This window comes from Nomascus leucogenys, chromosome 17 (assembly GCF_006542625.1).
Source record: "Nomascus leucogenys isolate Asia chromosome 17, Asia_NLE_v1, whole genome shotgun sequence".
NCBI classification, from domain to species: domain Eukaryota; kingdom Metazoa; phylum Chordata; class Mammalia; order Primates; family Hylobatidae; genus Nomascus; species Nomascus leucogenys.
In genome coordinates, this window is record NC_044397.1 from 22484175 (window position 1) to 22498486 (window position 14312).

Consider the following 14312-nt stretch of genomic DNA (forward strand, 5'->3'; position numbering starts at 1 on the left):
TTAAAGTCTGTTGTGTAATTATATTGTAACTTTGCAATCTAACTTGCTATAGAACCTATCATAAGGGCTCTATTTCTAATCATTGCTTCTTTAATTTTAAACCACGGAAAATGGACCTAATAAATGACGCCCTTTTAGAAGAGTGAAGGCCTTTTGGCAATGTTCTCTTTAATCAATGATGTGGATTAAGGGAAGTAAACCAATGCTTTGTTTTTGACTGATTATGAGGCAACATGTGTCCCATTAAAGTTTCTTAACTGCATTGGACCTTCATCTTTTATATCAAAGTATAAGGTTATCTATACATAAGGCTGGCTGCAAACTCCTTAACAAATAAAAGTATACCCCATTAGTGCACATAACAGACCCCTTTTCCACTTCTAATGTTCTTAGAGGCATAAGCAAGAAACAATATTCAAAGGTAAGAGTTTCATGAAAATAGAAATCTTAATTTGTGAACTTGGGAAACACTGTTCATTTCAAGGATGCCATTCTCTTCTTGGGAGAAATTTCCCTGGTTAGTTTTACCTTAAGGTTTGCAATGGGTGCACAGCTCCAAGAGCATGGAGGGACCTTTCTCAGTTGTGAGATTATGAACTAAAATTTCAAGGTCCTGAAGTTTTGTTGTAGTGTGGATGGCAAGGAGAGTCTTTCTCTGATGTTTCCAGAAGATTCAAACCATAAAAAGCTTTTTTTTTTTTTAACCTGGTGAAAATACACTGTAGCATAATAATCTACTCTTACGACATCAGCCCTCTTGCATGGGAAAGCTTTTATACAACCAGAAAACATGCATTGAAAGTGACAATTGAATGAAATCATTTTATAAAACGTTTAAATGGCTGAGCTATTGACCAAATATGTCTGAAGCTTTAATTGTTTTCCCAGGAATATGAGAGAAAGCATTGCTTATAAACTATTTTAAACAATTTCAGTATTACCTGGTTTAACATGAAAGTGTTTTCTTGACATTTAATTAACTTTTGTTTTACTTGGGTTAGTAGCTTTATACAAGAAAATTTGGTTAATTCTGTGGTTTAGAATAACTTAACATGATAACCATGTTAAATGGTTAAAATGGTTAGCATGATAACCATGTTAAATGTTAAAAATAATTGATAGTGCATTACTCAGACATTAGAATTTTAGAAATCCTATACGATTTTGGAACATGTATTAGTATTACTTACAAAAATATAACCTAAAGAAGACTGAACATTATTTTGGCAATCCCATTTAACTAAACAGGTAAAATAATTGTTTAACTCTTTTCTGGATGTTTTCAGGGGCCCTCTGACCCATCCAGAAAGCCAGACATTAGGAAAAATAATTTTGAAACTGAAGTTTGGTTTTGGAATTCCAGATTACCACATTAATTACTTTGCCAAAATGGTGACTGAGAAATTTTAAAGAAATAAAAACCTTTTATAACCTTTTACAAAAAAACAAAAAACAAAACAAAAAAAAAACACATTCTACTGTTTTTACACACTTTGCTTGTAAAACTGTTTCTAGGAGTCTTAATTGCATCATACAGTGTGACTCTTAGCAATTTAACTTTAATTTAAAACCTGGTAAGTTATGTTCTGATAAGGTTTGACTATTTCCAGCACAGCTAGAGGTGTGGCTAACTCCACATGTCCCCAGCCCTTACCTAGCTGAAAAGCAGGCAAGTTAAACAATTTTCTGAAGCCAAAGAAGCAGTTTATGACCGTAAAGCATTTAGCAAACCTAATATTTGAACATAACTTAGATCACGTTTACGTTTTGAAGACAATTGTATTTTATCAATAATATTTTAAACCATCTTTATTTCCCAAAGATTACTCAAGTCACATGAACTAAATAAAAAGCATTAAGTTTTTCACTTTTCTGACAAAATATTTGATTTAAACTCTTATTATTATTAAAGCAATTACTTTAAAACTTTACAGAGGAGATTAACAGTTTGCACAGAGAGAAAGAGGCCAGAGACTGACTGGTAAGAAATTTTTACCCTTTTGCCGGCATGTCAGGTTTCTGGGTTCTCTCTCCCTGAGCAGCCATGGTGACTCTACTTGACTGTATGCTAACAGACACTTTGCCATTAATTCAGAATATTCATAGAAGGTTTACAAATTTTGGAGAAAACTAGGCAGAGAGACAAATATGACTCGAATTTTATTTGTAAGAGTATACTCAACACACTTAAAGTATCTGGAAGCCTAAAATCCAAAAAGTTAGTTTAAGGATAAAAAACTAGCGTGTTCCATTAATTCTGCAGCCTGACAAGGGTAGCTTAGGAATTCCAGATAAACAGAATGAATGATGACTTGCTAGAAATGCATAGGAAACAAAATAACTATTCACAGAACCAAATAAAAGCCTTCCACTAGAAACTAAAAAGCATCATGGTTTCAAATATATGGATAAACAAGCAAAGCTAGAGGAGAATAAACAGCAAACAAATGAAAATTAGAAGCAAGAACAAATAAACAAAAAACCAACCCTAAATTTTCCTACTCAATTTACCCTGGAGGCTACAGCGTTACCTAGGGCCCTAGAAAACCCACATACTGAATATTTTATTCCTGATACACAATTCAATATCCTTAAGTTCACCAATATCATTATACATTCTGTGCAATCAAGAAATCCACTTTAGACACATGACCAATAAGTACTCCAGCACTATCCATGCATAACAGTAAACACCATGTGAAACAATGCAAGCATTGTATGTGAAATTTGGTTCCACACTAAATTCAGCTTCATGCTTAACTATATTTTAAAAAGAATTGCCAAACTCCCAAAGCAGTTTTACAATACTTTTTGCTTTACTCAAGACTAAGAGGTTTAACTATGAAAATGCTAATTAGCCAAATGTTTTCAATTCTCTATCAGGTTTTAAAGAATATTTTGTTATTAAACTTCTCCACGTCTTTCTCCCCTACTTAATGGTTCCTTACTACATTGTTGCATAAATAACCTTTTCAAATCTGTAATTTGAACTAACTTTTAGACAACTTCTGAATTAGACAAAATTTTTCTTTTTTTTTCACTAATAACATAACCCTTTCTGGAACATTTTGTATACAGAATTACATGTTACCTAGAAACCTAGAACTTTAGTAAAACCCTAAAAAGCAAGAAATACTGAACTATCAGATATGGGCATTTATAGATAAGAAGAATTTCACAATTTTAGAAACATATTTCCCTGTATTACAACCCTTTCTTAATTGGAAATGACAACTTACACAAAAAGTTTACCCAGAACAATTGTCCTATTCATTGTACTTAATTTTTTACTTTTTTTTTTTTTTGAGACAGAGTCTCACTCTGTTGTTCAGGATGGAGTGCAGTGGCGCGATCTCAGCTCACTGCAACATCCGCCTCCTGGGTTCAAGTGATTCTCCTGCCTCAGCCTCCCAAGTAGCTGGGATTACTTATAAGCGCCCAACACCATGTTCAGCTAATTTGTTTTTTGTATTTTTAGTAGAGACAGTGTTTCACCTTGTTGGCTGGTCACAAACTCCTGAACTCAAGTGATCTGCCCGCCTCAGCCTCCCAAAGTGCTGGGATTAAGGCGTCAGCCACTGTGCCCGGACAATTTTTTAACAAGGGAAACTTGAGACATCAATCAACATATGTAAAATGAACATTGGTTTGGTCCAGAAACAAGGGAAAACTCCAGGCCAGGAGGCTTGGGGGCTTTCAGATCACAGGTGGGACACCTTCTTTTGAGTTTGCCTTCTTTTGAGTTTCTGATTAGCCTTTCTAAAGGAAGCAATCAGATACGCATATATCTCAGTGAGACTTTGAATAGAATGGGGGGCAGGCTAGCCCCAAGCAGCTCCCAGCTTGAATTAACACTGACATTTTAAAATATCTAGCAAAAACAAACATAAAATTTAGAAAAAATTCATGCTTCCAATTCTGAAGGCATTTCTATTTTTAATCTACCAATAATTTTAAAGCTAGCTTGTTTAGTAAAGCTATACTTTAAGTCACGTGAACTTGAAAATTGCTTAGACTTATTTACTTAATTTATGAGTTCTTTTACTTACAAGCCAATTTGGTAGACACAACATGTAACAATAAGTGTACATACAAATAAACACATCTAGACATGTACACTCACACATAAATGAAGATCCAATGGCTTGGAACTTTAGCCATGAGATAGCAATACAAGCTTGCCGGCTTTGCTTTGCCCCGGTAGACAATCCAGTGAAAGCTGAGAACCAAAATTTCTGGTAAAGCAGTCTCCATGGCAGTTTGATTTTTAAAGGCCAAACCTCCCCAGACTCTAAAGAGACCTGGGGCCAAACAGTACCAAAGGAGGACATCACATGTCAGCCAGCACCCCTGCTTAGAACTGCAGCATGAAATCCTGGATACGTGCAAAGCAGGTCCACTTTCCCATTCAACAGTGAACTCCAGATTTCAAACAATGTTGGGGCCAAGCAGCATTGCAACTGCAATATAAAATTCTAAGGAGGGCTTAATACTACACCTCAGAACCTCTGATAAAAGCATCCTCTTTAGAGTGGTTGGGGTCCACAGAACCCACGGAGCATCCTCTTGTGGGGTTCAATCTTAGCGTTCCAGACGTCTCCGGCCTTAGGGGGGCACCACATGCGGAGTTTCCCCTCCAGAACATACTATGAGCTTTATAAGAATAGCCATGAACTGTAATGTGAAGTGGATGCCAGGTTGGCCTTTTATTCTTTAGCCAGTTGAGTACAGTAAGGGAAGAATTTAGCATATGAAAAGAAGGTTTAAGTTGCCTGAAACATGTGCGAGTTTGCTCTGAGCTGCACCACACTTAGGGATCAGAGATCTTGTGCAAGTGGAAAAGACTGAAAAAAAAAGGCCCTTCCCCCTTTGGGGCAGGGCAGTTATTCCATTTCATTCCTGAACCTTCAGGCAGTACCAGGAAGTGACCCCAGCCAATTGCCCTCAGTTTCCAAGGAGCTACTAGTAAATGGCTGCTGAAAGACTGAAAAAAAATAGAAGAAAAAAAATGAAAAAGACCCTGGTCACTTAAGTGAACTGGGTGGTGGTGGTCAGGCTTGTCCACATGGAAACCCCTCAGTTTCACTGGCCATGGCCAGAAACCTGCAGTTGCTTCCATGTTTAGGCGCTGCCCACCAAGGGTCCTGTTGGCACAGAGAGCAAGGAAGTTTGGCCTTGAAAGTAGAGAAAAAAGAACAAGGAAACTAAACAAGCTAAACCTTTGAGGAAGAACTTCTTACTGTATTTAACAAGTCCCAAGTTGGAAAGGTAAAGAGAGAGAGAGAGCCACTGTATGGAGCAGAAAGGGAGAAAAATAAATCCCAAATTTTGGGCTTACATCTTCCTCCTGGCTGGCTCACCAAAATATGTCACTGGTAGAAGGTGTCCATGTTCTTGGCATCTTGAAGAACTGGACAAAATGCACAAACAAAACAAGGAAAGAATAAAGGGTTTTATTGAAAATGGAAGTACACTCCACAATTTGAGAGTGGGCATGAGCACTCTCATGCCCTCAAAGGCCCTGTTTCAGACTTTTTGGGAGTTTAAATACCCCCTAGAGGATTCCATTTGTTTTTTGGGTATGCCTTATGTAAATGGAGAGGATGAAGTAAAGTTATAAAGTCATTTATTGCAAACACCCTATAGAGAGGATATTTCCTGTTATAGCTGAAGTATGAATTGGCCTTATGTTCCCTGCGTCCAGACCCTAATTTTCTGCCTCAATTTTACTTAATGTTCTACATATTTCACTATTTTTAAAAAACGCTCCAGCAGATATTTTCAATGACCACAAATACTTTTCGAAAGCTCAATTTGATATTGATATTGATATTGATATTAGCTAATCTATCAGTTATGTTTTTCTCACTTCATAGTCTCTCACTTGCTATGTCATCTAATCTGGCCTGGTTGAATTTTAGATGCAGACCATAGCTTTCATCTTCATACTGCCTTTTTCTTTGCTCTATGTTGGCTCCTCTGTTTCTTGAATCTGATGTCTTTCCGTTGGTTTACTTTTCATTTTCAAAAGAAGATTCTCCAATACTTGCCAAGAAAAAGAGAGGACCTTGTTTTTTTTTGTTTTTTGTTTTGTTTTTTAAAAAAAGTAAGCCTCAATTCTATCCTTACACTTGTTTGATAACCGAATATAAAATTCTGAGTTAAATTTCTTTCATAATTTCAAAGGGATTTCTTCACAGTAAACTATCAATAAGGTTACTTTTGAAAAGTCTGATGCAATTTGTATTCCATTTTTATTTCTGCTTCTCTTCTGCTTGTGTCTTCTGGCACTCATTCTCTCTCTCTCTCTGTGTGTGTGTTTGTCACCTTCTCTTTTTATCTTCCCCTTCCTTTCTCCCCACACATGCTCCATTTCTGGATGTTTTCAGTACATCCTCTCAGTTTTTATTATTGAAACTTTCAAACATATAGAAAAAACAGTATGAAGGACCTTCTTATCCCTTACATACATATCCCCCAGCTCCAAGAATCAATATACACCAATCTTACTTCATCCTTCCATATCTCCTTCACTACTACATACTCACCATTCACACTAAATTCTCCTTGAGAAAATCCTCAACTTTATATCATTTCATGAATTAATATGCATCTCTAAAATAAAAGGACTCTTTCTTCCTTTTTTTCTGTAAAGAAGGTGTAAAAAGAAGTCTAAAGATCCAACAATTTAGTGTTTGAAACATTAAGATAATTCCTTTAAAAAGATCAGAATTTGTTTCTCTTTAATGTAAATTAAATCTACAGGTAGACAGTCCAGGCCACATTTGGTAATTCACAAAACATCAGAGACCTAGGTCCCTGTCAGTGTCCTGGCCTGTCCTTTCAGCCCACTGTAGAGATTCACACAATTCCTGTAAAAACTGACTGCTTCCTATATGGCTCCCAGCCTGAAGGCATTCTGAGGACCTTACCTCTAAGTCATTGGCTTATATCCACATGGCACAGAATGACTACTGAAAGAAGTCCTAAATTCATGCTGTGTTCCAAGTACAACCATGGAGAAAGGGGACAGAAGACTGTAACATCTTTCTTTTGAAGAAACAGAAGTACAACAAACATTTCTACCACACTTGTATTGACTAAATATAGTGAGAAGATCAGAACTAACTAGAAGAGAAGCAAGAAAATGTAGATAGAAGCTAGTTAGATGGTGATGAATACATGCATATGTACCTACATATGAATATAGACATACAGACACACACACACATAATATTTATATATTTAATACCTATATACTTCAATGGCCAAACTTCCATAAATTGGAAGTACACAAAGTGGATTTATATATTTTTTTAAAATTATATTTTTAAAGTGTCTTAGTCATTTTCTGTTGCTTATAACAGAATACCTGGAAAAGGATTATTTATGCATAAAAGCCATTTATTTCTTACAGTTATGGAGACTGAGAAGTTCAACGTCAGGAGGTCACATCTGGTGAAAGTCTTCTTGCTGGTCGGGACTCTGCAGAATAGCCAGGTAGCACAGAGTATCACATGACGAGAGGCTTAAGCATAGAAGCTCAGGTCTCTGTTCCTCTTCTTATAAAGCTGCCAGTCCCAATCCCATGATAACTCACTAATCCATTAACCAATTAATCCATCAATCTATTAATCTATGAATGAATTAATTCATTCTTGAGGGCAGAACCCTCATGACTCAATCACATCTTAAAGGCCTCACTTCTCAATACTGCCACAATGGGGGTTAAATTTCACGTGAGTTTTGGAGGGAACAGATATTAAACCATGGCATAAAGTATTTAATAAAACTCAAAATGTTAAGGCTATAAACTTAACCTGAGAGAAGTGATTTCCTGTGTGTCTTTCCTTTCACAAAGTTATTGCAACAACAGATGCATAGTTGTAAAATGCTTCAAGCCTGGAGGTTGTCAATCAAATCAACTCTTCCTTTGCCTACATACTCACTCACTATTTATACCAACTGTGTCAATCACCTATTGCAATAATAAAGTTACTTGAATGCTTATGTTGGTATTTTGCATGTACAAGATTATATACTTATTTTCTTCATGGGATATCTTGATACTGTCTTCAATATGTGAAAAATGTCAATCAGCATTGATAAAATTTCAGTGTCTTTGCTCAAGCTTTTTGGATTCTGACTCAAACATTTGAGGATCCCCAATTTTAGGGTACTTTATTGGAGAAGACACAAGGGAAGATACTTGGCCTGTATTTCTCTTTCTAATTTGACTTTTTAGTCCCAGAGCCTCAATACACTAAAATATAACAAAATTATTTATGGTCACTTGGGAATGCTTAGTAACAAAGGCAGTGTACAGCAATTGGAAATAGGGTGATTTCTTTAAAGCTAAGTTAACATCTGCCTTTTGAAATAAAAAAAAAGAGAAGGAGATAGCTGCAATGCAATTTCAGAAATAGCAGAAATCAATGCCTAATTGTTGCAGCCCACATGCAGATAAGAATTGCCACTGAAAGCCTAATCTTCTTGTGTTTAAGACATTTCAATCATTGTTTTTTTTCCTAATGTTTTCCTGAATAAACATTGGAAAGAGGCCCTGCTGAAATTAAAACAAATTTTTTCTATGTCTATTATTTTTCTTTTCATTTCATCAGTTAGTTTTTCACAGGTTGACTATAGCTCTCATACCTAATGGTGGGTTATAATGCTTGAAAAAAATAATATAAGCCAAAGTGATAAAAATCATGTTGATTTATATTACAAATAAATAATACTAGGAGCTGAGGTCCAAATTTTAACACTTAAAAACATATTTTATCAGCTATAAATTGCCTAACAATTTAGCATGAAGCAGTTTTCTAAATTTAAACTGAATATGTAAAAGTATATATAACTTCAGTAAGGTAATAAGTTAAATACTATACATTTGCTTTTAAATCATGACACAACAGTTTATTGTTTACACTTCCTGTGTTCTTTATAATTCCTATCTTATCTTCATAATGTTGACTAACCTGAGAAAGGCTGGTTGCTTTTTCTTATACTTCAAGTACAATTCAGATAAGATATAAGGATATAAGGATATTTATTGCTCTTCTGAAAATTAGTTCAGTTTTGCATATCTCGTGGTCTCTTTCCTTCACTGCTAATTTCAACAATTCTGTAGATGTTAGTACTCAAGTTATTTTTTTATTCTGCTGCCTTCTGAAAAGATCCTTTTTCTTTCATGAGTTCAGTTATACCCATATCTTCAATTAATGTTACTCATAGAACATAAATACATCACCATTGACATATAAATAAAATGATACTTGATTTCCCATGATATTAACATTTTCTTCACTACTAGGGAATTGTTTTTGTAGGAGTTAAGTCATTTAGATCCAGAAGGGAGGCCCTAAAATCATTCTGTTTAACAGATGAAATGATAAAATGCTTTCTAGGCCATTAGAATTAGACAATGGTAAATTACTTGGTTGGTCCACAAAGTAACTTTTAGGTTTCCCAGGAACATAGGTTTCATAGTCAAATAAGCTAAGGAAACCACTATATCCTAACTCCCTGAAGCATCCTCTCCATTTCAAAGTACATTAGCATAATCAAAAACTCTGAAAAATGTAGTAGTACTTTTAAAATCTAATTTTTCACTCTTTTATAACTACCTCTATGGCTCTATATTGGGAAAGTATAGAATGCGAAAATATAGCGCGGCTGCTCTGGAGATTTCTAATGTGTTACAAATGCCCAATACAAATTAATACTCTATAATAGTTTTAATTTTTACGGCAGTGTTCTAATAATATCTTATATTTTGATGCTTGGCATCAATTACAATGTAGTATACCAATTCCATTACAAATGTATAGTTAAATTGAACTTAAGCACAATTTTCTATCTTTGCTGATATAAAATTAGTAACTTTACATTCACTAACAACCCTAGTGCTTTTAAAACATGAAATGTTTTTCCATTATTCTTTCAACAAAAAAAGATATTTCCCAGACAGTCCCGGTGGCTCAGGCCTGTAATCCCTGTACTTTGAGAGACCAAGGCAGGAGTACTGTTTTGGGCCAGGAGTTCAAGACTCACCTGGGCATTATATCAAGACCCGATCTCTAGAAATAATAAAAAAGTTAGCTGGGCATGGTGACACATGCCTGTGGGCCCAGGTAGTAGGGAGGCTGAAGTGGAAAGATTGGTTGAACTTAGTGGAGGCTACAGTGAGCCTTGATCATGCCACTGCACTCCAGCCTGAGTGACAGAATCAGACCTCGTCTCAATATATATTGATATATATCAATATAGATATAGATATCAGCAGTCATATAGTTTTCCAATTATAAAATGCAAAGAAAAGCATAATAATATACTCAGAAATAGAGGAGCTAAATAAAATTTAAATGAATGAAATGTAATGGGATGGGGATAATGATCAGGAGCAGAAGGAGGGACATGCATCTTTTACATTGAAAGACTTCAGGACATATGAGTGACACATTGTTATATTACAAAGGAAAAAACAAGATAGTTAGAAAAAGAAAGAAAGGAAAAGTAATGCTACAATTTCTCACTTGCTTCAAAAAAAAAAGAGTTCCATTCTGGTCTGTTTTCTGTGTCAGCATCCTAGCATAATAAGGAAGTATCCTTATTTATCCTGCTAAATAATGAATGTGAAAAACCATATATTTTCTTAAAATTTCACTCGAAATTCAAAGCTTACTTCTTACCTTTCTGGTAAGACTAATAAATATACCCAGCTATTTCTCTGAATTATGCCCAGATACTAGGAGAATGGACCTTGTAAATAGCATAGCTATTCTGGGATTTTTTTTTTTAGTTAAGCTAAAATAACTCTCTTGATTTTTCTGACTTGTGTGTCCAATTCTTTAGCTTAGATTAAGAAGCTCAGTGTTTGAAGGATATGGAAACATGATTCCCTTACATGTCTGCTATCTTCTGAATCTTAACTGTATATGCATACAGTCATTTTGCAAAAGTTCTCATTTGGTGTCCTTTACATAAAGACTTTGGATTAATTCAAGAAATAGTATGATGTATATACAAATGTGAATAGCCAATTTTTTTTCACAGTGTAATTATTATGGCCTTTAAATATATGTTCAAAACACAGCTGTTTATTAAGTGCATACTACTAGGCCTCATAAGAAATTTAGTTTTAAAAAGTTATGGGTTAAAGGGTATGCATACTATCAATAAATAGACTTGTTTGCTAAATAGATGACCTATACTTATCTACTTAAATATAATTTGATTATGTTTAATAAAAACAAAATTAAGATTCTTCATACCAATTAGTATGCCTGCAATTAAATTAATGTGACCCAATTCAATAACTTGCTTACAGTTCCCATTATTTGATCAACTGACTTCCATAACCTGATAGAATTACCAGAAGATATCTTACGTTGACAACATAAAGACAAACACATACACACACACACACACACAGACACACACACACAACTCACATGGCAGTTTAAGTCAGAATTACTGCCAAGTTGCTAGTGACAGCAACAGTTGGTCAGTATTTAGTTTTAGAAATAGTCATAATGGGAATTATGCAGGAAAAAGCATTAATATCTTTATAATACAGATTTTAAAGATGGATTAAGAATTTTTAGAAATATCTTAGAAACATCTTCCTTTTTAAGACAAAAATGTATAAATATGAGATAAAAACAAATAAAAGACACAGAATCATCCTTTAAAGATTAGTTGCAAAATCATGAACTGTACATATGTGTAGGAAAGAATTTAATCTTTCACCAAATGAGATCTGGCCTTTGCCCTCAGTTCCTGATCAGTAATCTTGGTTTGCTTGAGGGCCTCAAGCTAGCCAAAAAATAACAGTATGATTTCAGATAGAATCTTTGTGCCACATAGGATCAGTTGACCCGAGAACTGAGATCAACCATATGGGCAATCAATTAATGAATCATGCTTGTATAATGGACTTCCAATAAAAACTCCATGCACTGAGGTGCAGGTGAGCTTCCTTCTTGACAGTACTTTGTGTGCACTGTCATATACTGTTGCTCAGAAAGTAATGTATTTTGACTTGATGGGGAGAGGACAATGTAAGTATTTAGTATTTTCTATACTCCACGCTATGCACCTCTTCTCTTGGCTGATTTAATCAGTATCTTTTCATGTAATAAACCACAGCTATTAGTATAATAGCTTTCAATGAGTTTGGAGAGTCCTTCTAGTGACTGACCAAAACAGGGTGGTTTGGGAAATTTCCAATCCTCCAGTTGATGCTGGAAGACAGAAGGATCTTGCATGGATTTTTTTCTCTAACTATACAGTAGCCAGCACTCTCATAGTTAGTGTCAAAAGTGAGTGTGCACTCTGTGAACGCTGTTCTCTTTAACTTTGTAGTTGGCAAAAGTGTTCACAGTATGTATCAATCTTTTGAAATGTGGTGTGTCTTTGTTTTTGTTTTTTTTTTTTCTTGAGACGGAGTCTCACTCTGTCACCCGGGCTTGAGTACGGTGGTGAGATCTTGGCTTACTGCAACCTCTGCCTCCCAGGTTCAAGTGATTATCCTGCCTCAGCCTCCCAAGTAGCTGGGATTACAGGGGCCTGCCACCACATCGGCTAATTTTTTTGTATTTTTAGTAGAGACGTGGTTTCACTACGTTTTCCAGGCTGGTCTCGAACTCCTGACCTCACGATCCACCCGTCTTGGCCTCCCAAAGTGCTGGGATACAGATGTGAGCCACCGCGCCTGGCTGATGTGTCATTTTTAAAAGCATAATCATGTAATTTAACATCAATGGAATTAATCCCTGATGAAAAATTGGTCCTTGCTATAGCGTAAATCCATATGGATAGTAAGAACCATAGATATGTCAACTTGCCGGGTGCGGTGACTACTTGCTTTGGCAGGAGACAAGCTAGAGGCTGCTGCTTTTTGTCATTTGGGCTTAGGGTGTCAGCATACTCAGTGTCTTAACTAGAGGAAATAGACTCCCAGAGGACCTTGCTAATTAAACAGAATATTGTCAGTGTACATAATAGAAATTTTGCATGTTCCTAATCAGCAATTAGAGAGTTCCTGACGAATGTAAGGAAGAGATTGCTCAAGTTCCAGAAGTGTAGACTGAATATATTCTGGCATAGGTATGTCCAGATAAGGAAAAGATGTGTCATAAACATGATTCAAATGGGCAAGTCCCTCGTTGTCTCAGAAGCACAGAGCGGGACCTCTTTTGACTATCAAGATGGTAAGTATTCATCTTGTGCTCCATTTTATGCCTGAGTCATCACCTCAAGAGGACACAAATGTTATCATTCTATTTCACTTGAAAATATATTTTAAAAAATTTAATGCTTTAGAAAAATATTTCAATTAATAACTCCAATGGCTTTAATCATGACCCTAATTTTGATTAAACTCTATGTGAAAGTGCATCTGACTACCGTATCCACCAAAATCTTATCCCTCCATAGTAATGTAATGGGTGGGCTCAATTACTGTAGTCTACAAGGAAAGACTTCTATTCAATAAAATCTTCATTTTTTTCTAAATATACATGTACACACATGACATGGAAATTCTTCTTACTACATAAAATGTTTAATTAAAATTATTATTAATAGCATTTTATTTTCCTTCTATAAACAATTTAGATGGGAATAACACACAAGAGAAAATGCCACTTCCCCCGTTGTTGGCATCTTATAGCTGCCTGTCTGTTGATAATTATCATAATTGGGAATTAGTTTTCTTTTTAATCCTACTTTAGAAGTAAGTAGACATATCATAGGGATAACTGGTATTTTAAAAAATATAATAGTGGGATAGGCCAGGCTAGGCTGCATTAATAAACAAAGCAGGTTCTCAGTTAAGACACAAAAAGTTATTTCCCATTCACGCTACCTACTCAAAGAAGGTCAGTGCAGAGATTTTCATCAGGTATCCAATATGACAAAGTCTCCACCATCTTGAGTGACACCATCTGGATCACTCACTACCCATCATAATAGTAAATATTTTTTATAAAGATTTGCTTATTATCAACTGTAAATTGGACATATAAGATATAATAGAAAGGTAACTTTCAGAAAGTACTGAAAGTTATATTGTAAGTCTGTATTACAGACTGCCCAGCTAAAGAAAAGGTTTAAGTCAACTGGAGAGGGAACACGAAGTGCACATAAATGCTTTCTTTTAACCCTTTTTTAATGATAGAAGTCTAAGATAAATTTTTATCAACTGCACTACAGAAAACCTATCCATTGCAAGACATGGAAGCTTAAAACAATAAACCATTCCCATAATAATATAATAATATGAACATTCAAGTCAAATTTAGGCA